At 34.3% G+C, this 25,712-nt stretch overlaps 1 protein-coding gene and 1 non-coding gene across 5 annotated transcripts in view; one reads left to right on the forward strand and one right to left on the reverse strand.

Annotated features, from left to right (window-relative positions):
• Window positions 1-25,712, forward strand: part of ADK (adenosine kinase) — a 506,764-nt gene that overhangs the window by 207,072 nt on the left and 273,980 nt on the right. The window lies entirely within an intron of this gene.
• Window positions 1,940-2,008, reverse strand: LOC116644441. The gene has a single exon (XR_004301757.1). It is a non-coding gene; the product is annotated as a small nucleolar RNA SNORD2 (small nucleolar RNA).

The following is a 25,712-nucleotide window of genomic DNA, read 5'->3' on the forward strand; positions in this document are numbered from 1 at the left end:
ACATAATTTGTAAATATTGACTGGTTACTTAGGATATTCTGAATCACAGTTACTCCAAATTGCATATCATGCCAGAAGAAGTCAAGATGATAACAGAATAAATGATGGATAGAAACTTGCATAAAATCGTTCTGTTCATACAGAGGCAGAATAACCCAAGTTTTCAGACGAAGTTGGGCCGTCAACCTTTTTTCAATTCTTTTGTTTGCTTTTAGTCACCTTTCTTATTTTCTTCAGAATTTACGTGAATAATTCCTATCTTCAGACCCCTGCCCGGTCTCCTATCCCTTTATCAGGAGACAACTTCTCAACTTCTCCTACTAAGCAATCATTTTAGCCATTAAGAAGTGTTCTCAATGTCTGAACCCTCTGTACTTAAAATGCAGTAAGTTATTTTTTAGTCTTCGTACTAAATATCCGGTACCATTTGAAATTTTTAATATAGAACATTTCCACTTAGCAGTTCTTCATACCTTAATATATAATTATGGAAAAGGTATAATTTCCTTTGTTGATTAACTGTTATTGGTTAATGCTGAAGTAATTGCTGATATTTTTCTCTGTTGTTCTCTTTTTTAAAAAATACCACTTGCTTTCTTGTTAGTACTTTACAAACATTTACCAAGTTAATGTGTCAGTTGTAAAACAGATATAAAATTGTTTTTGAAAAATAAAATTTTTAAATGAAAGTGTTTTTGGCAGTCAGACTTTTTCTTTGAGAGTGAAGGGATACTGGATTACAATCAATATTTTTAGATATTTCATATGTAGAGAACCAAATAAAATTATAAAGTTGATATAAATATCGATGTGCTATGAAACTTCACACTTTATATGTTCATGTCCCCAAATTGGAGTGTTTTAAGAAGCATGAAGAGCTCTCCAAATTAGTTTATGTATTGCTTCTCTGGTTATATTCTGTTGATTTTTTAAAAATAGTAATTCTGCAAGAAAGGCAAGGAAAACTTGTTTTGGAAAGAGTGAAAACTGCAAATGCATTTTATGTTCTATGACACTGTATATTATATCTAGCTGATAAACTATAATCATTATTGTAATATGCATTCAGAAAATGTAAGCTGATAGGTATAATGATGGCTATTTTGTAAATACGAAGATTTAAGCATTAGTTGAAATCTGAAGTAGTTATCAATGAATGCTTTAAAATTTTTCCTATAACCTTTTTTTTTTTTAAAGATTTTATTTATTTATTTGACAGAGAGAGACAGCGAGAGAGGGAACACAAGCAGGGGGAGTGGGAGAGGGAGAAGCAGGCTTCCTGCTGAGCAGGGATCCTGATGCGGGGCTCGATCCCAGGACCCTGGGATCATGACGTGAGCCGAAGGCAGACGCTTAATGACTGAGCCATCCAGGCGCCCCTGCCTATAACCTTTAAAGCTGGCATTTTTAAACCATGATTCAGGGGTTATCATTTAGAATGGAGGTCTGTTTATGGACCTATTGGAGGTCCATAAATCCATTAAAATCATAATTTTTTAATGTGTGATTTTTCTAGAGGATACTTAACTTTTATCATATTCTCAAAAAAAATCCAAGACTTCAAAAATGGTTAAGAACCACTGATTTAAAACCACTGATAGGGGTGCCTGGGTGGCTCAGCTTTTTTATATGTGTGTATATAAATATAAATAAAATAATGTCTCTCTAAACAAAAAGACACAAAAAACAAAGTTATGTAGTGATATTAACTTGTTGACAAAGAATGTAACCAAGGCATTGCAGGAACCTAACCCTTTATTTCCCCTAGGAGCAATGGTTCTGTATTCACAAATTAGAGCCAAGGAAGCTAATCTCATTGACCTTTTGAAGTGTCTCTCTCTCTCTCTTTTTTGTTTAATTTAACCGACCTCACATCAAACCACAACTTCTTGTTCACACCATGTATTCTGTTTGGAACATTAATTATGTCCAAATAATCAAGTGCTCAGCAATGAGTATTCTCTTCATTTCAGGTCAGTCCTGAAAGATGATTGCCATCATTTCACTGAAGTCTTTCTTTTTAAACTTAATATTTCTTGATTTACTTTTTTGTGAACATTTACTGACATTAGATCAGGCTATGCATCATTCATCTCTTAATATCTCACATCACATGCTTCTAATATAACCATGATACCTGCTGTTGATTTAAGTGGACTTCATATTTATACTTTGTAACTCTGCCAGAATTCATTGGTCTGCTTCAGATTTCTGCCTGAAATGTTATTACTGCTCATTATACCATATATTGGAATATAATACTATATTTTGCTATAGGATATTGGTAACAGTAGTTAAACTGAGTTTAGTCATTTTATCTGAGGGATTGCTAATTTATTAATAGATGAGTTAGAAACAGATCTTTAATAATTATGAGCTATATATTTGCATACTTGACTACATTCAGTGAATCAAAGTGTATTTTTCATTATCCAAAACTAAAGGAATTTGAGGCTCCTCTTTCTGACAGAGTAACAGATACTGGATTTATCCTCCCACCTGAAATAATGAAAGAAAAGCTATATGGTGACGTCTTAGATGCAGAAAAAACATTTGACAAAATCTAACATTGATTCCTCATAGAATCACTCTGCAGACTGGGAATATTGGGGAACTCCCAGCCTGACAGAAAGCATCTATGAAGAACCAATGGTAACATTGTATTTGTTGTTGAAAGGCTGAATGCTTTCACCACTTCTATTTAACATTGTCGTGGAGGTTCTAGACAGAGTTGTTAGGCAATAAAAAGAAAAGCATATAGATTAGAAAAGCAGAAGTAAATCTGTCATTATTCACCAGTGATATGATCATCTATGTACATTATCCTGTAGAATCTACAAAAAGGTCCTAGAGCTAATAATTGACTTTAGCACGTTTACAGGATTCAAGATCAGTATTTTCAATTGAGTGTATTTTTCTCTAGCAATAAAAAATTTGAAATTTAACAAAAAGCAGTGTTTACCATAACATCAATAATACAGGGACAAATCTGACAAAAAAATATATGAGACTTGTATACTTAAAACTATAAAACATTACCGAATGAAATTAAGCGGACAGATTTCTAAGATACATAACCAGTAGTATGATCCAAAAAAGAAAAAATTGATTAATTGTACATTGGATATATACCTAGGTCAAAACTTACATAATTTTTTATCTTAAATTTTTACAAATAGTTTTCCATCATTTAAGCCTCTGTAAAGCTATTAAATCAACAGACAGAAAAATTAAGGGAATTTGTGACCATGTTACACTAAATGGGTTGTCTGAAGTCAACTGAATTTTTAATCAGAAGATAATCTGTAAAAATGACTGAACATCATTAAACAAAAGTTAGTGAGTGTAGTAAAATTATTTGATATCAGTTAGCATTATTTCTTTGAAAACCAGATCTAGCTTAAGTATTCATAGGCTTCACCAACTTGTTTACTTGTTAAAATACATTTGCCTACCACAGTGCTTGTACTAGCACTCCAGAATCTGAGCAACATCTTTGAACTTTTTTCTTCAATTTCTTTTTTTTTTTTAAGATTTTATTTATTTATTTGACAGAGAGAGCGAGAGAGGGAACACAGCAGGGGGAGTGGGAGAGGGAGAAGCAGGCTTCCCGCGGAGCAGGGAGCCCAATGCGATGCGGGGCTTGATCCCAGCACCCTGGAATCATGACCTGAGCCGAAGGCAGACACTTAACGACTGAGCCACCCAGGCGCCCCCTTCAATTTCTTCTGATAAACAATTGGTTCAATAGATTATAGTTAGAAATGAGTTTGGGATATGCATGTTTAGGATAGAAAATGTTTAAGAATTATTTATTATTAAGAATCTTTGATTAATAGTTTCAAAGATCATATAGAGTAATGTTGAGGTATTTCAGAATATTCTTGCAATTTCTATTGAGGACGTGTGGTAAACTGTTAGTTTCAGGGTAGCTTTACTGATCATCTAGTACATTTTTAATCATAATGTTTCCTTTTCAAACAATACATTATTTTTTTTATTATGTTATGTTAACCACCATACATTACATCATTAGTTTTTGATGTAGTGTTCCATGATTCATTGTTTGCGTATAACACTCAGTGCTCCATTCAATACATGTGCTCTTTAATACCCATCACCAGGCTAACCCATCTCCCCACCCCTCTCCCGTCTAGAACCCTCAGTTTGTTTCTCAGAGTCCGTAGTCTTTCATGGTTATTATAATGAAAAATTCACAATGAAATGTGTGTATTAGCAGTTACAAATTTGGGGTTTGGAAAAAATGTAAAATCAGTCATGTTTATATATTAGAAAAATCATAATCTAAAGTTTGCTGCCCCACTCACACCAAAAGATAGTCAATTCCCCTCAACTTTCTGAAATGGTTTAGATTTCTAACATATGCATTTTGAAAAGATGTATATTTATTGTTTACTTATATTCAGGAAAAACTGGGAGGTTTAGCCATAATGCTGACATATCCATTGATAATCAGTGTATGAAAGAGATTTTTTTTTGCAAGAGAGAATTTATACATTCATTTAATTACATGCTTTATTTATGTACATGTCTTGGCTATCAAGAAATCTCCATTGTGTACCAATTATTTCTTAGAAATGAGTAATGAATTATCCTGGAATTGAAATATTTTTTTTTATGGACCTTACAAAGTAGTAGTTTCTCTGAATAATAAATTTTTTTGTATGTCTATTAATAACTTGTAATTTTTGATAGTAGTTGACTCCCAGGGGTCCATATAGTGTTTACAGCTGTTAAAACTGAACTAAATGAAGACTTAAAATTTTGGAAGTAGTAGTTGTCTGTATTTTTTACTATATTTTTTGTTACTTAGTGCCTATATGATCACTTGTTACTGTTATTTAAATCCTAACTCTCTAATAAATGGGACATTTATGATAATCAGTACTTTTTATTTTAATAAAAATTCCACTCATATTTTCATATCAGTTATAGTCTCAGTCATTGTTTTTTCTTGGTCTCCTCAGAACAATGACTTTATATTAAATCTCAGCATGATTTTTACATGTACTTCAGATCCTTCCATGCTGAGTTAGTAGGCATTTATTGAATGCTTAATATTTCTTTATAGCATTGGTTTGGAATACATTTCTTGAATTTTAAAATATTTCAAATCACTGATTTTACTTTTTGAAGAAATAAAACTTTTATGAATAACTCTATATTACTTCCAGTTCAAGTTAATAATAGTAGGCATTATTTGAAAAACTAGGAAAGGGGCTCCTGGGTGGCTCAGTCATTGAGTGTCTGCCTTCGGCTCAGGTCATGATCCCGGGGTCCTGGGATTGAGACCCGCATCGGGCTCCCTGCTCCGTGGGAAGCTTGCTTCTCCCTCGCCCTCTCCCACTCTCCCTGCTTGTGTTCCCTCTCTTGCTGTGTGTCTCTCTCTGTCAAATAAATAAAATCTTTTAAAAAAAAAAGAAAAAAACTAGGAAAAAACTGTTGTGAAATGACAATCCTGCTCTAATACTCCCTTCTGAAGATAATTTAACATTTCTTCTTTGGCAGTCTTTTTTTTTTTTTTAATTGTGTTATTTATTTGGGTCCAACAGAAGCCAGATAAAATGAACATTTTAATAATTTTTATATCTTTATAGTCTAAAGATGTTTAAGTGAATTTAATTGTGACTTGTATAGGTATCTATCAAGGATTCCCAAGCTGGAAAGGTATGGAATAATCTAACTGATGGTGGCCTGACTTCATTGTTGTAACCCAATAATCATCCTAATTTCAGGGTTTGTTGAACTTCGTTCTTTTTCAGCCCTACTCTATCATGTCTACATGCTGTATATCATCATCCCTTACAGTTCTATTTATGAAATCTAACGTTCTAATATTCTATTGTCTGACTAAAGCTTCTCATCCTTTGTAATCTTTTCCTGACTTTTCTTATATAATTTCAGTTCTTTGCATAGAATTCTCCTACCCCTTGTACCTCTAAGTTTCACTGCCTTCAAATCTGTCATTCATCTGACCTCACTTAAGTTTTTCTCTCAATTTTTATGTCCTTTTATTTCACAATGCCTATCCACCAATTCTAGATCAGTCTAACTTACCATCCACCACTCTTTCATACCTTGGATATTGAGACTACTAGGTGAAAATCATAATAATATTATACAGGCGGGTCCTTATACAGATTCTTGGTCTTCAAACCCTCACTTAGCTCATCCTGTAACATTTTTGAAAATTGTAGATTGCTTTCTAGAAATTCTTTTGAAAATTAATATGTCTTATATAATTTTCAATAAATACTTTATTATTCATCCACTTGAAGGATACTCATTTCCAAAATAGGAATACATTCTAGAAAGTTGAGGAATATAATTGATAGGTGAAAACACTACTTTGTTTTACTCTGCTTGCAAATAGAAATGTGTTCTTTTAATCACCTGAGATGAGTAGAACAAACCATGTCAAAGAAATTTTGCAGTAAAAATACTGCTTTATGACACAGAGATTTTTTTATGATATGCAGGATAAGCACTTCAAAATGTGAAAGCAATTCCAAGATTTTGATAATATTCATTATATAACATGCTAATATTAGGGTAAGCTTTGTAAAAGGTGTATGGGAATTCTCTGTATTATTTCTGCAACTTTTCTTTAGGTATAAAATTATTTTAAAGTAAAAAATTTAAAAAAATTAATTTTTAGTTTTAAAAAATAAACTCACTATTTGGAATAATTTTAGGTTTACAGAAAAGTTTCAAAGGTAGTACAGAGAGTTCCCATGTAATCCTTACCTAATTTCCCCCTTGTTGTTAGTTTATTAATTAAAAAATCATTTTCAGAGTACCGTTAGTAGCTGAATACATTTAGTAGCTGAATACATTTAGTTACGTATTCATTCTAACTCTGTTTAGATACAAGCTTTACCATTGATTAACAATTTTAGTACTTTTTACTTTTCCTTTTATTTTAGAAATGATTTGACAGTTTACTCCTGGTAATATAGTTTAGATAGAAACTTGACTAATTCATTATTATTCTTACATTTTATAATATTTAACATTTTTCTTATTTCTTGGGTTGTTTGTTTATTTATTTATTTATTTATTTATTTATTTATTTATTTATTTTAAAGATTTTATTTATTTATTTGAGAGAGAATGAGAGAGAGCACATGAGAGGGGGGAGGGTCAGAGGGAGAAGCAGACTCCCTGCCGAGCAGGGAGCCCGATGCGGGACTCGATCCCTGGACTCCAGGATCATGACCCAAGCCGAAGGCAGTCGCTTAACCAACCGAGCCACCCAGGTGCCCTATATTTAAAATATTATTATTTATTAAGTGCCTAGAGAAATTTTAAACATTCCACTTGTAGTGACATTTGCAAATCTTTCATGCTGTGTTTTAAATATAAAATTCAGTTGCTTTCACTTCATCAAATTGCCAACCCCTTAATCTGAATTTTTTATGTACTTCTATAGAAATTAAATAAATAGAATAATTTTTTATTCTTGAGAAATCACATCACAGTGTACTTATCATATTAGCATACTGGTTACATAAAATTTATATATAAAAACTAAATTTCCTAAAGCATGTATATTTTTTAATTATCTAAAATTAAATTTTAAACCCATTCAATGAGTCCATCTATGTACAACACATTGTTCTAGGCATTATAAGGGAGTGACACATGTCTGCATCTATAGTACTTTCCGTTTCTTCTCCAGTTGTCATTTTTCTGTGTATTTGTTCAAATCTTTATTTCCTGTATCCTCTTACCCTACCCTCTCTATCATGTCTACATGCTGTATATCATATCAAGCAACTTCATATCCAACTCTGTAAATATAATAGAAATCATGAGGTTTCAACTTCTTCGCCTTCTCTCCCTGTTGTCTTCAAACTTGTTTGTATAATTGTGTCTTTTTAACTCTATTCCGTTGTCTTTCTCATTCTCTAGAACCTCAAACTGTTATCCCCCTTTCCCTTCACTACCAGATGTATAGACAGCATACTATAAAAAAAATTTTTTTAAGATTTATTTATTTATTTTAGAGATATGTGGGGCAAAAGGAGAGAGAAAGAGAATCCTAAGCAGACTCTCTGCTGAGTGCAGAGCCCAACGTCGGGCTCTATCTCAGAACCCTGAGATCATGACCTGAGTGGAAATCAAGAGTCTGACCCCTAATCGACTGAGCCACCCAGGCACCCCAGTACTATACATTTATTATCACCACTACTCCACTTCCCAACTCATTGTTTATTCAATAACTGCAATCTGGGATCTCAATTTTTTTTTAATTATTATGTTCAATTAGCCAGCATATAGCACATCATTAGTTTTTGATGTGGTGGTCAGCGATTCATTAGTTGAATATAACACCCAATCTTATCTCTCTTTGGAAACATGTTTTTTTACAAAGGTCACTAATAATATAATTGTCAAATCCAATGACTGTTTAAAAATCTGGATCCTAATTGACCCTCTTGAGGTTGTTTAATTTGTTGATTATTCCCTCAATTTTGAAACTGAACTTTCTTTCATTATCTTTCAGGAAAAAATGACACTCTTCGTTCTTTGCTTATTAACTCTTTGATGTCCTTTCTCTGTACTCTTTACTGGCTTACCTTTCTCTGTCAATTTTTATTGTTTCTAATCTCATAAATTATAAAGATACAAAATACATTAAAAGGCCAAAAAGATTTTAGGTGAAAGAAAATAAAGACGAAAAGAAACAAGGAAAATATTTGCAAAATGCATCAAAGGGGTAGTATGTCCCTAATATGAAAACAGATTCTTGGATTCTTGGCATCATTAAGAAGAAGAAAAAAAAAAACCCAACTGAAAAGTAAACAAAAGATATGATGAGTAATTCAATTTATATAAGAAATATGAATTATTTATAAGTAAATGAAAAGCTCCTCACCTTAATTAACAATAAAAAATACAAGTTAAAAATTACCATATTTGTTGTCACATTGTTAAAAATAAACTGATTAGAATTCAGTGTTAGGAGAGATATAAAGCAAAGAACTCTTTCATACCCTTTTGTACTCTTCTGTAAGATACACCTTATGGTAGAGCAATTTGGCAGTAGCTTTACAAATTTAACATGCACATAATCTTTGACCCAGTAATTCCTAGTTTAGGTATCTATCTGATAAAAATAGTTAAGTCATGTGCATAAGTAATATTGAATATATGAAGGCGGTATTTACAGTATTTGTAATTTAGAAAATTGAATATAATCTAAATGTTCAACAACAGGGGAGAAATTACAGTCATTAGGATGTATCTATGTATGAAATACTAAGTGACCAAGATAAAAAGTTATACCACTAGCATTTAGTTAATGTCAGTGATATATTTTAAATCTATATTTAAAAATGTATTGATCCAAGTCAATTCAGGATCACGGAGATTTTCTCCCATTTTCTGGAATTTTTATAGTTTCAGATTTTACATTTAGGTTTTGATCCATTTTGAAGTATTTTTGTTTATATTATAAAGAATGGGTTGAAGATTTTTTTTTCTTGTATATGACTATCCAGTAATTCTAGCATCATTTGTTGAAAAAGCTGTTCTTTCCCCAGTGAATTACTTTTGTGCCTTTGTCAAATTTAGTTGTCATAGATTTAAGAGTCCAACAATTCATCCATTCTTGGTCAGTTAATTTTTGACAAGGATATCAAGATAGTCCAATAAAGAAAAAAATAGCCTTTTCAACAAATGATGCTGAGAAAATGAGGTATTTACATACAAAAAAATTGAGTTGTATCCCTACCTCACACCATATACCAAAATTTTGGGTAGGATGTTGAAAACTGTGCTGGTGGGGTTTTAAAATAGTGCAGCTGTGGGTCACCTGGGTGGCTCAGTCGTTAAGCGTCCCACTCTTGGTTTTGCCTTGGGTCATGATCTCATGGGTCGTGGGATGGGGAGTCTGCTCTCTCTTTGCCCCTTCCCCCACTCACACATGCACTCTCTTTCTCTAAAGTAAATAAAAAAATAAATCTTTAAAAACCAACAAAAAAATAGTGCAGCTGCTTTGGGATATAGTCTGGCATTTCTTCAAAAGGCTAAAGATACAGTTACTGTATGACCCAGCAATTCTGGAATATACCCAAGAGAAATGAGAACAGGTATGTGCATAAAATCTTGTACATGAATGTTCATAGCAGTATTCGTCATAATAGCAGAAAAGTGAAAACAACCAGTGCCCGTCAACTGATGAATGGATAAGTAGCATGTGGAGTATCCATCTGATAAAATATTGGCTATAAAAAGAAATGAAGCACTGATTCATGCCACAATATGGAAGAACCCTGAAAACGTTATGTTAGATGAAAGAAGCCATTTACAAAAGCCCATATATTTTATGATTCCATGTCTGTGAAATGTCCTGAACATGCATATTTATGCTGACAGAAAATACATTAGTGGTTGCCCAGGGCTTCTGGGTACAAGGGTTTGGGTGTGGCAACTAAGTGTTAAGGGGTTCTTTGGAGGTGTTGAAAATATTCTAAAATTAATGTAGTGATGTTTGAACAACTCTGAATATACTAGATGCCATTAAATTGTACACTTTAAATATGAATTGTATGTGGACTGTATCTCAACAAAGCTGTATGTTAAAAAAAAAGTCCTTTGGTCTATTTAACTCTTCTGTCCATACGTGACTTTTACTGAGGTGCATTGGTCCTTTGCAAAGTTTTTGTTTATTATGCAGATCTTACAAATGTAAAATGTCTCATTTGTCAATATCACTACCCATCTCAAGAAAATGGCCTTTTATGTATTGGGAATCTCAAGGTGGTGTATATGAGTTTTACACAATTACAATTTTCAGTTGAAAGCTCAAATTTTATTATTAGCAATATTCCTGACAGTTATTTTTTTTAAGTGACAGTCTTCCTTTTTTTTCATTTTCAAGAAAATGTCTGCCAAATACCCAAATCTGAATAACTATCATTTGTTTGTCAATCATTTTTTTCAAATAAAAAGTTTTTGTTTTTTTTTTTTTAATAAAAAGAGCAGCTCATGTAGAAACTCAACTAACTGCATAAGTGCTTTTCCTCAGGAAACCATTGTACTTCATTCATACAAAGAGAATTTTTTTTAAAAAATGTGTATTTAAAGGTCATTGTTTAATAAAAATAAATGATTTTTGCTGCTTCTCCAAAATATTCTTAAATTTAGTTGGTATCTTATGAGCACAAGGTTGTGTTAAATTTGGTGGCTACTACTGCAACTTGGTTCCACTGCCCTTTTTTGTTCTTAGGGACCAGCAGTTTCATATTGAATTTGCAGTATGAAAGCAAATGTCAACATAGTAAAAATGCAAATAACATCTCAATAGTGTGAAAATTGAAAATTAAAAAAGTTGACTTTGTGGATACCCTGACAAGTTCTCAGGGTCTTTCAGGGGTCTTCTGAATCTTTTTCAGTAGCTGATTCTCAGTGATTTATCTCTATTCCTGACCTCTTTCTGGAACTACAAACCTAATTTGCAATAGTCCAGTAGGTATCTCTACATTAATATCTTTTTAATTCTGTATATTCAGACTCTATGGCTTTTTACATTGCACTTGCTCCTGTGTTCTTATATTATCTTTTCCTGTTAATGACATAACCATCCATCAGTCATCCAATGAGAGACATTATAGTCCTACTCAACCTACACTCTTCCACACCTCCCACATTTAATCAGTCCCAAATCTTGTCCTTTTTCCCTGTAAAAAAAAAAATGTTTCTTACATCTGTTTCCTCCTTTCCTTATAATTCTTAATGTTGAGATCTCTCTTTCTTTTCTTAATACCGCATAGCTTGGTAATTGGTCTTCCTGTGACCTGCTCTGGTCTCCTCTTGTTTTGTCAAAAACAGTGAAATGTCTTGGATTTTACCCCACTTGCAAGCTAACAAATTAGTCTTCCACAGTTTCATAGATGTTGACAGAGACAAGAGCCTACTGTGTCAGAGACAAATGAATTTTTCTCAAGGCACAGCAGGAAGCGCGAGTTTCATATTCCCATTGGTTCTGCTTGTCTCCCCAGTCACTCAGGGGCAATGTGGAGATTGACCCAGGTGGAAGTTGTGTTCGCAGTTTATATCACAATTGAGTAATCTTGAACTTAAGAAACCCCAATCTTTAAAGGTGCTTCCTGGAAACCTGCCCAACCTTTACCCTGAGATAAAGTCACTATCTTTATCTTTTAAGGCTGTTTGCTTTAAAAAAAAAAAAAAGAACAAAATTGGATAAAGACCTATAGAGACATGATAGACCCATGGAGGATTGTCTCCCAACATTTTTTGGTTAGTTTTCTGAACGTTGTTGCCAAAATTGTCTACCTAAAATACATTTTTATCATGTAACTCGGATTCCAGCCTGCTTTTCAGTATTATGGATGACTAGTCTATCATAAAATATGCTATTATGGACCCTGTGCTTTACTAATTCCCTGAGTAAGCTTTGAACATAGTATCCCTCTGTGTTTTTACACATATTTTTCTCTGTGTGTAATTTACTTTTCTTTTACTTGTTCTCAGCCTGGTCAAATCTTCAACCTTCAACAACCAGCTTGTCATTTTCTCTTTGACGTTTTCATTACTCTCAAACTTCTTGGTGCTCTCAGAATATTTTGTGCATGTCTCTCTTGTAATGTTCATTGTATTTTAATTGTTTCCATGCTGCCTCTTCAGTAGACTGTGAACTCCTTAAGGTCTTATTTGAGCTTGTATTCCCTCATAGAGTACTTTAGATATAATAAGAGCTTAATACAAGTTTATTGGATTATCAAGTATATAATTCCATGGTGTGTGCCCAGTAACATTTTTATTCTGATGATGTTATAATTGAGCTACTGATAAGATTCTCCTTGAATTATTTGCATGTAAATCTTTTTCCTAAAAGAACTCTATACATTTTAATTGTCTGATGTTACTGTGTAATTTGATACTACTTTGCAAAAAATATACATGATTATTGTTCATTGCTGTTTATTTTATTGTAAGAATAGATACAGACAGGGTAAAGTGTGGGCCCACCAGAGATACAAATATGCCTGGGAAATTGTCCTGTGATTTACCTGGCCTCACAAATTAGCACTTGGTACTATGATATAGGTATTACCACTTATTTACATTTGCTGGATAGGCAGGCTCAAAGCTAATGTCTCTTAGATTCAATCAGGAGAGGCAAGAATAGCTTAAGCACCTCAGCAGTATGATGAGAATGGCAAAGGGAGCTTTTTGAAAGACATATGGCATCCTCTGAACAGGAAATAGCATCAACGCATCCTTAATACAGATTTGAAAGCCAATGAAGATTGCTCTTGTATTTCCAAAGTGCTGCAGTTTTTCTATGTATAGCTTTCTCGGTATTTTAAATGTTTATATTTTTTACCTAAATTAAAGGAGTATGTGTATTATTGCCTGCATCTGTGGTCATTACTCTCTCAAGCACTGCCATCCTTGTGACAATCTTTCGGATCTTTTTCTTACTGATTTTTGAGAGTGCTTTATATATTAAGGATACTGACCTCTTCCTGTGCACCCTCTAGTCCCTGCCACATACACACACTTTTTCCTGGGTAGTGATCTTAGGTTCATATCTGGTCACACCTATCAGTATTTTCCTTTATACTAGTTGGCATTCATTTAGGAAATTTGTCTGAGTTTTAAGGTTTTAAAATAAGTTGCTGAATTGTCTATATTTCTGTTTTTTTATATTTTTGGTTAATGGGTGAGGGGAGATCCCCCCCCAATGACTATGTATTTATCTTAGTTCAATGTATTGAGCTAATTTGCTCTTTTCCCATTTCTATGAAATGTCATCTGTATCCTGTACTGTATTGCCATAGGTAATTGCCATTGGGTCTGTGTTTTAATTCTGCTTTTCTCATTGATTTCTTTCTGTATCAGTACTAAATTGTTTTAATTGCAGTTGCCAAATAATACATTTTAATACCTGGTAGTAAATCCTTCCCTCCCAGCCCTCTTCACATGATTTTTTTTTTTTTTTTTTTTTGAGTAAACTCTACACCCAGTGTGGAGCTTGAACTCAGAACCCCAAGAACAAGAGTCACATGTTTTACTGACTGAGCCAGCCAGGTGCCCCTCCACTATCATTATTACTCATTCTTTTCAGAATGTACTCCTATTATCCCCTCAGATTAATTTAAGGATCATATTGATGTTTTCAAAATATCACATTGGAATTTATAGGTTCACTGGAGAGAAAATAATATTTTTATTTATTTATTTTTTATTTTTTTAAGATTTTATTTTATTTATTTGACAGAGAGAGACACAGCGAGAGAGGGAACACAAGCAGGGGGAGTAGGAGAGGGAGAAGCAGGCTTCCCCACGGAGCAGGGAGCCCAATGCAGGGATGGATCCCAGAACCCTGGGATCATGACCTGAGCTGAAGGCAGATGCTTAACAGCTGAGCCACCCAGGCACCCCGAAAATAATATTTTTATAATAAACTTTTTAGAGTAAATGTTTGTCTTTTTTTTCTACATCAAGATTTTCATTTTAATTTCCCACTTTGTATGTGTGTATATTACTTTTTATTATAGAAAATTTCAAACCTCCACAGAAGTAGAATAGTATAGGGGTGCCTGGGTGGCTCAGTCGGTTAAGTGTCCGACTTGATTTCAGCTCAAGTCATGATCTCAGGGTCCTGAGATTGAGCCCCACGTGGGGCTCCGTGCTCAGCAGGGAGTCTGCTTCAGATTCTCTCTCTCTTCCTCTGCCCCCTCAAATAAATAAGTAAATCTTAAAAAAAATAGAATAGTATAATGAACCCCATGTACCCATTATCTAGCTTCAGTAAGTATCAGCATTTGGCCCAACTTTTTTCTTTTTCTCATATGAGGTAAGTCCCAGTTCTCTGGTCATTTCATCTTTAAATCTGCAGATTGCCTTTCCAAGAATGACACTTACAAAAAAAAAAAAAAACATACTATTACCTTAAATTAATTTCTTAATGCTATTTAATATCCAGTTCCAATTCCTATTTTCATAATTGCTTCAAAAATACATGTTTGTGATAGGTTTATTTGAGTCAGGATCTAAATAAGAATCAAACATTCCATTTATACTTTGTATCATTTAGTTAGTAATCCTGCTCCCCCCCCCCCCCCTTTTTTTTTTTAAAGATTTTATTTATTTATTTGTCAGAGAAAGAGCACAAGCAGGGGAAGCAGCAGGCAGAGGGAGAAGCAGGCTCCCCACTGAGCAGGAAGCCCGACGCGGGGCTCGATCCCAGGACCCTGGGATCATGACCTGAGCCCAAGACAGACGCTTAACCAACTGAGCCACCCAGGTGTCCCGCTGCTTCCCCTTTTTAAAGTTTTTTTTTTTTTTTTAACAGAAACGGGGTTATTTGTAAAATATCTTACTCTCTGTATTTCATTAGTTGCTTCATATTTAGTCTTTGCTTATAGTGAGAGCTAGAGGTTTGTTTAGATGCAGCTTTAGTTTCCTTAGACAAGAATCTTAAAACTGGTACTCTGTTATTTTTATTGTATCTCATTTGTAATGCATCATACCTTTTTGTTCCACTTTTAGTGATGCTAATATTGATCAGTGGGTTCAGTGTGGTTTCTTCTTGGTACTAGTCTATGTAGAAATTTTTCCTTGTTGTTTTTCCAATAGGTTATTAATAGTATATGCGAAAGTTTTTAAATACATGTTTTAGTAACTGAACATCTTACCAAACTCTCTTTATTATTTCTAATATTTTTTTAGTGGATACTCTTCAGGGATCATTATATAATAGTGTCTTAAACTTGGGCTTTGTTTGTAAAATGTCTAGATTCAAATCCTGGGTTATTTACACTTTCTGTGCCTCAGTTTATTCATCTGTAAAAGGGAAATTAGAAGTGTACCTACTTCATGGTTTATAATGAAGAGTGAATTGTTTTCAATAATATTGCAGATCTTAAGAATGTATATTTTCCTTTACTTTTGCAGATTGTGACATGTTTTTACCTTTTCAGTGTTTTTAGTGCTTAATTTTAGGATATAATTATACTGGCCATAACACTATTAAATAATGACTGTGATAACATGCATCCTTCAGTAATATTAATAGGTAATATTTTTGGAAGCATTATTTTATTCTCATTCTTGTTTTAAAATAAATATGCTGTTTTAGGAATATGTGATGGATAGCATATAAATAAATGTTTTTTATCTATTGATCTCTCATTTGCTATCTCTTGATTTGTTATTAAGATACAATTCATCAAATACCTATGGAGTATCTACTTATGTGTCAAGTGCTGGGGATGCATTGGTGAGCAAAACATAAAAATTTCCTGCCTTCATGGAGCTCATATTTTAGTGGAAGGGAGAAATGTAATGAATGTGATATATGAGGAAATTAGAATAGGGATAAAAAGTAGAAGAATATGGTATTTGGAATGTTGGAACAAAAGAGGCATTTTACAATATTAAATGGGATGTGTGGGAACAGTTTCCTTGGGAAGAGGAGATTTGAGTATAGACTTTCAAGATGAAGGAAGAGCCATCTGGCTAGCTAGGGAAATCCAGTCTGGTAGAGATGTCAGCAGTTGCTAAGGGAGAGCATGCTTGGCATGTTTCAAAATCCTGCAAGGAGCTGAATTTGGTTGGAGCAGAATATGACAAGTGCAAGAGATGAGGTTAAAGAGACAGCAGGAGGTAAAGGAGAGTGACTTGATCCTGTAGGGCCTCATAGACTAATGTAAGGATTTTTGCTTCTTAATGAGTGATATGAAGAGCATTGCAGGATTTGAGCAAAGGAATGGCATTCACTTACTTAACATTTTAAAAGTAAAATGTCAAGGATGGAAGCAAGGAGATTAAGGAAACTATTGCAACAATCCAAGCAAGAGGTTATGGTAATTTAGATGGTTGAGAGCAGTGGAATTAATGAAAGTGGTTGAAAAAAAGTGGTTAAAATCTGGAAATAATTTAAGGATAGAACCAATAAGCTTTTCCAAAGGACTGGTTAGGGATGTGAATAACACCTAACTGATCTTACTTCCTCTACTTTTATATACAGTATAAAATCCTTTTATATACAGTAGCAAAAGCAATCCTTATTTAAATTAGATAATTTCGCTTTTTTGTTTAGGACCCTTCAGTGACATCCTATTGCATGCTAAATAAAATTTATTCTCCTTCCCATCGCCAGCAAGGTGTGCATGTTCTGAAACCTGCATATTTTTCCAAATTTGTCTTAGCTACTCTCCATCTCCTTCACTGAGCTTTAGCCACACTGCTTGTCAATTTTTTGAATATACCAACCTCTTTCTTGCCTCAGAAGATTTTGCCCTTGGTATTTCTGTTTGGAAAATTCCCCAACCCCTAAGCTCACTCTGTACCTGATTAGCTCATTTGCATATTTTATGTCTCAATTTAAATGTCCTTAGGTCTATTTAAAGTAGATACTTTTCCTTGCCCCTCTCTCTCACCCATCGTCCTTCTCAGCCATTTGTTTTTTCCTTCATAGCATTTCTTACAGTTATTTTTCTGTTTAGTGTTTTTGTTTGTTTTGCGTTTTGTTTTGCTCCGTGTGGAATCTCCGTGAGACAGCAACATGTCCGACTTGTTTAATTTTGTGTTCCAGTGCTGGGATGGTGCCTGGCCTATAGACCCATTCAATAAATAGCTTGACTGATGCAATTAATGAACAACTGAATAAACATTATATTTACATTATATGCTAGGATAGTAGTCCTGGACATTACACCTAACTTAGATTTTAGTTCAGTCTTGTTATTTTGATATTCTCCTTTAATCAGCCATTGCATATTGCTTATTGTAAGGTGGTCATAAGTGGTTCTTTATCATTAGAAGAATATTTCCTTATTGAAATTCATTTGGTTATTGTCTATGCAAATTCTTACATCTCAGAAGACAACTCTGCTCATACAGTTTCGCTACTTGTCAGGGAGATGGGTCAAAGGAAATCTGAAACAGTAGCTTCAAAGATGTCTCCTACCCCCACCCAGTTTTTTCCTTTCCTAAAGGAAGAAAGGGAAAAAGAAATCTATGGTGTGAGTTCAGGTTTACTACCGTAAGTGTTTAAGAAAGGGCCCTGTTACCATGGTAACAAATGCATGCATTTCAAGAGGAAAATTTTCAGCATATGGTACTGATAAAATTGTAGCATTCCTATTCTCTTAGTATAGAATTGCTTTTTGTGAAGTTAAAAAATATCTTCTGAAAACCCATATTAAAATTAATTTTTAAATGTTTCTATGATATTGTTTTCAAGTCATTTATTGTAACTTAAAATTATACCAAAAGAATGTACTTTCATAATTCTGTCATGCAGAAAATCAAGCATTTGATTTGACATTAAAAATTATTTTTTCAGTCTGTATTAGATCTTTGCTTAAACGGTAAATAAAGTGGTAAACAGTTTTATGTATTGGGAGTTTTTGACAATGGAAAACGACTTGCCACTTTATAGATTCCTTTGCCTTAAATGCTTTCTAACTCCAGTGGAGGAAAGCTGTTAAGCTTTAAGTGCTCTGTCATATTTGCAGGCTTTTATAGTAGAAGAGAACAGCAGTGAGCAATGATGATGGAAAACGATGGCAGGTAGACTTAAAACACCATAAAGCACAGACGATTGTGTGTAATGTCTTGAATTGAATCCTTTTTGAATAAAATGATCAGCCATATGTGCCACCCTTATGGACCCTGTAAGAAGAGGAGAAGAAATGTGCCCTAATGCTAACTGTGCATGAAATTGCAGTGTTAGGAGATATTGACCAGATGTTTCAATCTCAACAAATAGCTTGTTATGTGACTGAGTGAAAATATCTTTGCTGCTTTGATCACATACACCTTGAAGGAAGGGGTAATTTAATAGAGGCTGTCATAGTTCATCATTGTCAATAAACTTTGACTTGACCTTTGCCTTATGTTTTTGATGTTGCTGCTGATAGGTGTTGATGGGCAGATGTTTACTGTCTTAAGGGATTTTGCTTTTTACAACATGTATGTTAGAAATAGTAAAGGGGAAGGGTTTTTCTCAATTCTTTTCTTGTTCTTTGGTTGTTAGTTGGCATGCTTCTCTGTGGATTTTGTAGAATTTCTGGGCAAATGCATCTGAGTGACATTCTTACCCCTAAAGACCACTGTGCTTTCTCTCTAAAGGTTTCTTACCCTCCTCACCTTTCTGTACTAGTTTTAATTGGCCATGATAAAGTTCTATTTGGATTTTTTCCTTGATATATATACCATATATTCTTCAGTTCTTATCATAGCTTGACATGATAGATCTTTTAGAAAATCACCATAATTTTTGACTTTTACAATGAAGGACAATGATAACCAGAGAAATTAAATACTTCTACAAGGTTACACAGCTACTCTTTTTCAAGCCAGTTAGTTCTGTGACTGAGGTCTGATGACATTCATTCCATGATTTTCTTCACTTCCCTTTCTTTCCTCATATCTGGAGTAATGATTGAGAGTATACCTTCTGATACAGAGTTGAGTTCTTCCACTGACCTACGGTCTCTGCTTACTCACCTGTGAATTAGAATAGTATTTACCTTGTGCATGGTGGTTAGGATTAACTGAGAGATAACTTAGTAGGTAAAGAACTAGCATAATGGCAGACATATGGTAAGTACTCACTAATTTAGCTCTTAAGTGTATTGTTTTTTCTAATTCACCTTTGGCTAATTTTAGTGTTTTTTAGCTAACCTTTGGTTTAATTTGGTTTTAGTGCAGTTTTTCCTAAGTTGCTTGGGGAAAGTGTTTGGAATATATGCAAAAAATCATAATATGATTTTAGAAATTAATTTTAAATTATAATAAATATATGGGTGAATAAAAATGTCATTTAAACTCCACAGCAGCTCTTCCTACAATCTCCTTTAATTTGAAGTTGCTTGGGGGTTAGGGGAGGAAAAAGTATTCCTAAACCCTCTCAGGGTCTCTGGCTACGTCTGAAAATTAAACTGACAAAGCATACAGACTTATTTAATATAAGTTTGTGGTGACACAGAGTCTTCATTAGAAAATTAAGACCCAAAGAAACAGTTTGACCTGACTATTTTTATGCTAGGTCTGATGAATAGTGGGAAATTTTGTAGAAACATGATAGGTCAGAGAGTATGAGGCAACTGTAGTAAAACTGAGGGAAATTTAGCAAGGCCTTTTTTTAAGATTCTTTTAGTCCCTTTGTCTTTGGAGATGAGGGAGCTCTTTTCCTCCAAATATAGGGAAAACACCTCTCACATGAAGGTTTTATGACCTGTTTTGGGGAAGAAGGGGAGGAAGGTGAGAGTGACTGTCTTGCTTCTGCTGTTTTCTCAAATTCCTTCAACCAGTGTGCCATAATTTGGAGTAGTGTGTCCTGAACCCCATTCAGGATATTGCCACATATTTACAACATCATCAACAACATCATTTCATTATATAAGGGAATTTAGTAATTTCACTTAATGTTGTGGAAGTGCTGTATTCAATTCTGTTTCTGAAGACATTTTCCAGACTTTTTTTTTTTTTTTCAGACTTTTTTTTTTTTAAGATCAGATTTTTTTGGGCACCTGGGTGGCTTAGTCAGTTAAGCGTCTGCCTTTGGCTCAAATATTTTTTTAAAAAGGTTCATTTATTTATTTGAGAGAGAAAGAGCAGGGGGAGAGGGAGAGAGAGAATCTTCAAGCAAACTCCCTGCCAAGTCCCATGCAGGGCTGGATCCCAGCACCCTGAGATCACTACCTGAGCCAAAACCAAGAGTTGGATGCCCAATCAACTGTGCCCCCCAGGTGCCCCTCTATTTTTAGTATTTTGAGGAACTGTCAAACTGTTTTCCACAGTGGTTGCACCAATTTACATTCCCATCATCCGTGCATAAGGGTTCCCTTTTCTCCGCATCCTTGCCAACTCTTATTCCTTGTCTTTTTAATACTAGCCATTCTGACTGGTGTGAGGTGGGACAAAATAAAACATGGGCATTTAGTCTAGTGTTCAAGAATAGCTTACCCAAGAAAGTGAGGTCTATAATCTAAGCTAGAAAGAACAAGAGATAAAATATGAATGGAATGATACTAGAACATTGCATTCCAGAGAGTGAGTACTTTTAGATGAACTTGGAGAAGCAGTTGGTGGTTCGATCATAAAATTGTTTGTTGGAACTCTGCTTGAAAGACGTTTTTGAAAGATAACTCAAAGTATAGTGAATTGGAAGGAAGCAGAGCTGAAGGCAGGGAGTTGAATCACTGTATTGTACACCTGAAACTAATACAACACTGTTTGCTAACTGGAATTACAATAAAAAATTTAAAAAATAATAAAATAAATATAAACACACACAAAAGAACTGAAGGCAGAGGGACCTTTTGCAAATGGTCGTGGAGGTTAGAGTGGGGAGAAGAATAGGGCATGATTGCTAACAGACACAGGTTTCTTTTTTTTTTAAGATTTTATTTATTTATTTGAGAGAGAGAATGTGTGCATGCACACACGAGTGGGGGGAGGGGCAGAGGAAGAAGCAGATGCCCCACTGAGCGGAGAGTGGGACATGGGGCTCAATTCTGGGACTCCAGGATCATCACCTGAACCAAAGGCAGACATTTAACTGACTGAGCCACCCAGGGACCCCTGGACACAGGCTTCTTTTTGGAGAGATGAAATGTGCTGGAATTAGATAGTGGTGATGGTTGCACAACCTTATGAATATATAGGAAACAACTGAATTATATTCTTTAAAGTGATAACTTTTATGGTATGTGAATATATTGCCACAAAAATTTTTAAAGAAGTTTTGAGAGTAGTCTAATTGAGAGAAGATGGTGGCTTGCACTTAAGTGGTAATAATGGAGATAGAAAGAAGTAGAAACTAGATTTAGTGGCAAAATAGGGTCAGAGGCATTTGGATATTCAGATCAATAATCTGAAGACAGGTCTAAACAAAAAAACAGAGGTGAGGAGTCTCAGTGTATAGATGGGAATTTAAACTGTGGGGCTAGATTAGATCATATCCAGAAAAAGTGTATAGGGTGAAAAGGGCAGATAATTCTTGGATCCAGGCCTGCAGAACACCAAGGGATAGGGAAAAGGAAGGAAGCCTACAAAAGAGAGAGAAATGCTGCTTTATCCATTATTTACTATAATAATGCCCAACAACTGGTAAATGATCACAAATATTTATGGAATGAGTTGAATGAAATCAGAGTAAAAGTTTTTAATCATATCTCAGTGCCCTGTTATTATTTTCATCATCATCAATACTATTTAACAGGCACTGCTATAGGCACTTCGCTTATCTTATTTAATTCTCACAGTAATTCCATAAGAAGTAAAAGCTCTGATAGAGTATATAATTTACTGTCACACAACTGGATGAATTTATATAAATCTGAGTCTAACACTTATGCTTTTTTCTTACTGGGCCAAAGTTTCCTAAAATTTCTTCTGAGAAATAGATGTTAACAGGTATTTAACAAGAAAAATAACTAAAGATTGTTGGGGATAATAGTAGGACTATCACAAATCAATTTTTATTAATAGGACACCTGCCAACAAGGGAAACAGCAGTTTTGTCAGGAAAGGAGTATAACATACTAGTTATTGAGGGAGAATAGATTCTTTAATAATATTTGTGAAAATTTTGTGTTTCACTGTGTCACTTGGTAGCATACCAATCATCTGAGACAGTCAGCCCTTTAAGTCATGTGATATACGCTGGTTTCCTAACCAACTACTTCAGTTTTGATTTCCTGATAAACCTTTGCAATCTGTTTTTGCTGTTACTTCCCAGTTGACATATAATTTCTTTTCATTGTGGTTTAGTTTTCCTGAAATTCCTCATTGGGTTTTCTGATATAAAATGCTTGTCTTTGGCTTATCCTGCAACTATTTTAGTATCATTATTTTAGTGTCATTCTTCATTATTCTATTACAAATTGAATTAAAGTATGTAGCATTATCTTAGAAGTGACTGGCTCTTGAGCATCATTTTCAGTTATATCGTCCTAAATACTACATTAGGTAGCAAGGAGGAAATTCATCTGGAAGGTAAAGTTAATATTACTAGAAATCTCTCTCTTTTTTTCCTTTTTATTAAAAAGATTTATTTATTTTAGAGAGAGAGAGAGCACGTGCAAGTGGGGGAAAGGGCCGAGGGAGAGGGAGAGAAATCCTCAAGCAGACTCCTTGCTGAGTGTGGAGCCCGACACAGGGCTCAATCCAGGACCCTGAGATCATGACCTGAGCCAAAACGAAGAGTTGGACGCCTAACTGAGCCACCCAGGTGCCCCTAGGAGTCTTTCTATATGTTGTTAAAGACTCTTAACATGAAACTTAATGTGTCATTTATTCAGCACCTATTTAAATTCAGTTGTAAATTTTCTGCTTCCTTACCTTAATGAGGTATCATCTCTTATCTCATTCCTTTGTTCAAAAACCCTCAGGTGCACCCATCTACCTACAAAATGCTGCCTCAACTTCTTTCTTTTAAGGTTTTTTAAATTTATTTTTTAAATAATCTCTACACCCAGCATGGGACTCGAATTCACAACGGCTAGATCAAGAGTCACATGTTCTAACTGAGCCAACCAGGTGCCCCTGCTGCCTCAGCTTCTTAACGTGGCATTTAATGATCTGGCCTGGATCATCTTTTCTCAGTCTTCCTTCCCATGTAGTGCTCTGTCATTATATTCCTAATAGTTCTTCATTTCTCTTTTTCATTGTTTTTGTTAACAGTATACTCTTTTATTTTCCGGTCTGTGTGCTAAGGCCCCTTGGATTCTATCACAAACCCACATTGGGTCCACAAGATATTTTAAATTTTTCTAACAAAACAGTGATACCTATCAGAAAGAGCATGAACCACTAGCTCCAGATATTTCTATTTTAATGTTAGATTGCTACATTCCTTTGGTAGTATCAGATACTCTAAAAAGCTGGATTTTGGGTGGTAAAAAAGAAAAAAAAATTAAGTATTGCACAAGAATCAGTGTGAAACAGGAAATGGGATTGGTGGCAATCTGATTCCAAGGTTTGAGAATTTTACGGTGCATGACATGCTAAATTGTTAGGAAATAAATAACTTATTAAGTTGTTTGGAACTAACTACTTAATACATAGAATTTCTTTTGCCTTAGGGACACCGTGATAAAATTCCTAAGATAGGAAAGGAGGCAGCTTATAGCCATTTTTGAATATTATGCCCATTGTTCATAGACGAATTGATCATGTCACCTGTCTCTGGAAACTTTTCTGAACCCCTCTGCTGCAATTAATCTCCCTCCTGGGTCTTTTCTGTTGGCATTCTGCCTTTACTGTTGCTTTTAAAATTGAAATCAACTAATTCACATATTTATTTAAAGTTACGAATTATGGCTGTGGCTTTCTTGATCTCCATTTAAGTGTACTTATAGCACAGTGTGAGCCCTTTCATTCTGTATAAAAGAGATTCAACTATAATAAGTATCATTTACTGAACTAAATTGCATGGCTTGTTAGTCTGTTTCTAATTCTTGAAACATCCTTATAAGATCATAGATTATATTACCTGCATTTTATATTTGAAGAAATTGGGGTTTAGCAATGTTGGCTTACTTCACACTGACATACCTCCCAACCTTTGACTCTTCTAGTTCCCTTTCCTTTACTGTTGATTTGTAGAATCAGCTTTTTGGTATCTTCAGAAATCCTATTGAGGTACCGACTGGGGTTGCAACAAATCTGTGAATGAGTTTGGGGATAATTGCTGTCTTAAGAGTATTGAGGTCTAATCCATGCATTTAGTATAGCTCTCCATTTGTATAGTTTTTTTTCCCCTCAGCAAACTTTATGGTGTTTTATGTATAGGTCTTGCACTCATTTTCTCAAATTTTATCCCAGTATGTTTCGTTTTTAATGTGATTATAAATGACAATATTTTCTTAACTTTAATTTTCAACTGTTCCTTGATAGTATGTAGAATTACATTAGATTTTTGTATATTGCTACTGAATCCTGAGACCTTGATAAACTGAATTTTTAATCCTGAAGCATTTATGTAGATTCCTTGTGATCTCATATATTCCTTAAATATGCACAGATTGGTTGGAGTTCAGCCAGAGCCTCAAGAGTTATGATTTTAGCACACGACTCTCTGAAACTTTTTTTTTTTTTTTTTTACAATTTTTAGTCTCTTGACTCTCCTTGAACACTTACCTCTTTTCACTAGAATGCCTGGCTCTGTTTGGCTTCTTTCCCCCCACACCACAGTCTGGAAATTGCCTACTGGCAGAGAGCCTACATGATGTAAGGGCCTACCTTGTTTCTTTTCTGTCAGAGATCACAGTCCTGCTTTGTCTTTGTCCAGTGTCTGAAAATTCTGTGCTTGTTTCCTTCTGGTTTTGTTTTCTAGTTATTTACAACATACATGTAATTTTGGACTATTTTAGGAGAGTTAAAGATAGGTGTTTAAGGATGTACTATACATACATAAACAAAGACAAGCTGAGCAATTTGTTTTAGCTAAAAGGAGCAGCATCATAAGAGGTTATGAAAAGGGTTGAATCTCTTTTCTGGAAAATCTGAAAATGTTGTGGTGTGACTATATTAGGGACACCGTCACTTTCATCTTATCCTCTACTAGACATGCATTAAATGTTTACTGACTGGATGTCAGAATGGTAGGAAACCGATTGGTGAAGTATTGGTAACACATTGTGTTTGAGATAAAATTAGAGAATTACTAAAATTTTAATAAAACTCTTATCAAATTA

The sequence above is a fragment of the Phoca vitulina genome, unplaced genomic scaffold (assembly GCF_004348235.1).
Source record: "Phoca vitulina isolate PV1807 unplaced genomic scaffold, GSC_HSeal_1.0 scaffold29, whole genome shotgun sequence".
Lineage (NCBI taxonomy): Eukaryota > Metazoa > Chordata > Mammalia > Carnivora > Phocidae > Phoca > Phoca vitulina.